The sequence below is a fragment of the Limulus polyphemus genome, unplaced genomic scaffold (genome assembly GCF_000517525.1).
Source record: "Limulus polyphemus unplaced genomic scaffold, Limulus_polyphemus-2.1.2 Scaffold2973, whole genome shotgun sequence".
Classification (NCBI taxonomy): domain Eukaryota; kingdom Metazoa; phylum Arthropoda; class Merostomata; order Xiphosura; family Limulidae; genus Limulus; species Limulus polyphemus.
The window spans coordinates 78,338-81,364 of NW_013668583.1; the positions used below are offsets into that span (position 1 = coordinate 78,338).

The window sequence follows — 3,027 nt, forward strand, 5'->3', positions numbered from 1 at the left end:
AACTTTGTAACAAACCGTTGGTAAAACTTCTATATATAGATACGTATCGTATCGACTACTATGATGAGATACGCACCCCCCTAGAAATTTTCTTTTTTTTTAACGCTTAGAAACATACGATCTTATTCTAATAAAACAATTGTAAGTACAATAAAAATAATCCGTCATAAAATCTTTTATAAATATTCCTGATGGAAATGTCATCGAATCTTCGAAGACAGCTTTTTTTATTTTTGTCTTACAGATTTACTACAGAAGGTGTTACAGCATGGTTTCAAACATAGATTTGTTACATGGAAAGTGTCACAGTATGGGTCTAAACATAGACTTTTCACATGGAGAGTATTACAGCATGGTTTAAAACATACACTTGTTACATGAAGAATGTTGCAATATGGCTCCAAGCATAATCACAAGGTAAAAGTTTTTTTGTGTGTATGTGCTTGAGTATTTTATGTACGTAATAATAGGAACCAATGAGTAAGTGACGTTTTAAAAGTTGACTCAAATTATCATGAAACATGTTTATTAAAATGAGATAAGTTGGAGTATTTTAGATCAAAACTCTGTTTCAATATGAAGTAACAGAGGCACCTATGCCTCAAATAAAGAATATGTACCTGAACAGAGACCGGGAATTCCCAGTAACGATCATAACATCGGCAACATATTAACAACAGAATATGTCTGTTGACTTACTCGTTTTTGTTGTAAAATGATAAAAAAAAAAGCTTTTTAATGTCAATATGAATTCACGTAGGTTAATTTAGGACAACATTAGACAACTTTTTAAAAACTGAAGATTACACACTATTGTTTACCTTACGTCCGCATGGCGCACTTTTAGCCAACAATTACTACGTCATTAAGTAAACATGGGTAAAATAAACCCATTTCTTCCAACCTTGACCCTGATACTACTTTTTTTATCTGTGATTGCGTAAGTAAACTAGTATTTACGTAAAATTTTTCCTCCTAAAAGGCTGAGATCCAGAGACTCTGAAATACAAGTTATTCCACAACTTGACATCATTCCTATCATATATTATGCATATACACGTTTGTTCTCAATACATTGAATTGGTTAATTAATATGATTACGCTGACCAAACTCCAAAACTTTTTGGTTGATATTCCACTACGTTTTACCTATTCTATTTGATGAACACGGAAAATATACTAATACAGTTTTTCTTTTTTTGACATAAACAAAGAAAAATGAAAAACTTGGTTGTCGTAGCAATTTACATCTCATTAATTTCATAATAATTTGTTATCATATTACTAACATGAGTTAGCATATTAGCGTATCATAAACGACTAATCTCAAAACAAATGAGCTAATAGTTTAAAGTACTAGCTGTTGGTAAAGAAAGTAAGCACTTCAAAATTTTTTTAGTTTATGTGTTATTAAGCAAAAAGCTATATAATGGGCTATCTGTACTGGGCCCAACGGGAGTATCGAAACCTCATTTTTTGCGTTAAGCCCTCTGACTTACTTTTAATCAACTTTAAAATTATTTCATCTTATTCTTAAAACAAAAACTACATGTTCTGAGCTGGAATGAAAATATACAGATATTTATGCTGCCGCTAGGAGCTTTGACGTCATCTTCTGCTGTTATGCACAACTAGAGATGTTCGTTTTCATATTTCTGTTACGTTACTAAACAAGGATTCTATCAGCACGTATTTGAAACTGTGTAATAGATTGAATCTCAACATTCGACTATAACTTATAAGCTTTGAAAATCTATTTTTACTGACCTATATTATAGAGAGTTATAAATAAACAACTCTTTTAGCCACAGAAATAATCTAAGATGTTTACAGACATGTGCGACAATGTTACCTAAGCTCATTTTCACATTTAAGAATGACTTGACGTAGGTAAATAAATTTCTGCATATTTATTCAACTGCTAAACTTAGGCAGGCCTCAAAAGCCTTTATTTAAGATCCGAAACACACAAACATACACATAGATCTAATGTATCTGTTGTGCTCATCACTTGATGACACAAACATTAAAAAGAGAGAGAGGGACAAAAATATTATATAAGCTCCACTTTACATTTTTACTCAAATTGTTGTTGTTGTTTCAGTGTAAAACCATACAATGGGCTATACATTTTTACCCAAATTGTTGTTGTTGTTTCAGTGCAAAACCATACAATGGGCTATATGTACTCTGTTCGCCACTGGGATCGAACCCAGGATTTTTAACGTTCTAAATCCGTAATCTTATCGCTGACCTACTGGAGAACTTACTAAAACTCTTGGGCTTAGTGGAAACCTATGAACATTTTTTATATTTATGTATAACTTGCGCAAAGAAAAAGAAAATCTGACAAAAAATTCATCTAAGAATGTCACTACTTATATCTAGTTGGACATTTATGTAAAAAGATTTTTATATTTGTTAAGTGAATATGAAGTAATATGCGATTTGCTTTACTAAAGGCTGTCAGATAGGAAGGTTGTAATATATATAGAAAATATCTCTGATGTCAGCATACTTTTGATCGTAGAGTTCGGTAAAGACTGCACTTAAAAAGTTAGAGTACTGTAACTTTGACCTTAAAGTTATACAAATTAGCATTCGTGCTTTTCATCGCGAGATTATCTCCATTATTTAAACAATGAGTTTCGTAAACGCATAAAAACAGACAGATAAAAATATAGTTTCATAAACATACATTTTTGTACACAAATAAAAACAAAGTTTCATAAACAGGTAGAAATATAGTTTCATAAACAGATAAAACACAGTTTTGTAGATACGTACAAACACACAGAAACACAGTTTCGTAAGCATATAAAAACAGTTTCATAAACAAGTAGAAATATACAGGAATATAGGACTTTCAACGTTATAAATGCACACTAGAAAACTGAGCCCAAGAAAATTGAAGTTTTTATACATTTGAATACCGAGTGAGCTTCAAAAAAATGACATTGATACACTGTAGAATTTGTTGAAAGGTCTCAATTCTACAATTTTGAATAATATATTGATAAATATGAT

The 3,027-nt window shown here is 31.0% G+C and overlaps 1 protein-coding gene across 1 annotated transcript in view; it reads right to left on the minus strand.

The window, feature by feature from the left end:
- The window catches only part of LOC106468346 (elongation of very long chain fatty acids protein AAEL008004-like), a 74,840-nt gene extending 74,143 nt beyond the window's left edge, over positions 1–697 (minus strand). The window contains exon 1 of the mRNA XM_022396678.1: positions 621–697. The gene's annotated coding sequence lies outside the window, so the exon portion shown is untranslated. The remainder of the gene's footprint in view (positions 1–620) is intronic.
- Between the last annotated feature and the right edge of the window lie 2,330 nt (positions 698–3,027).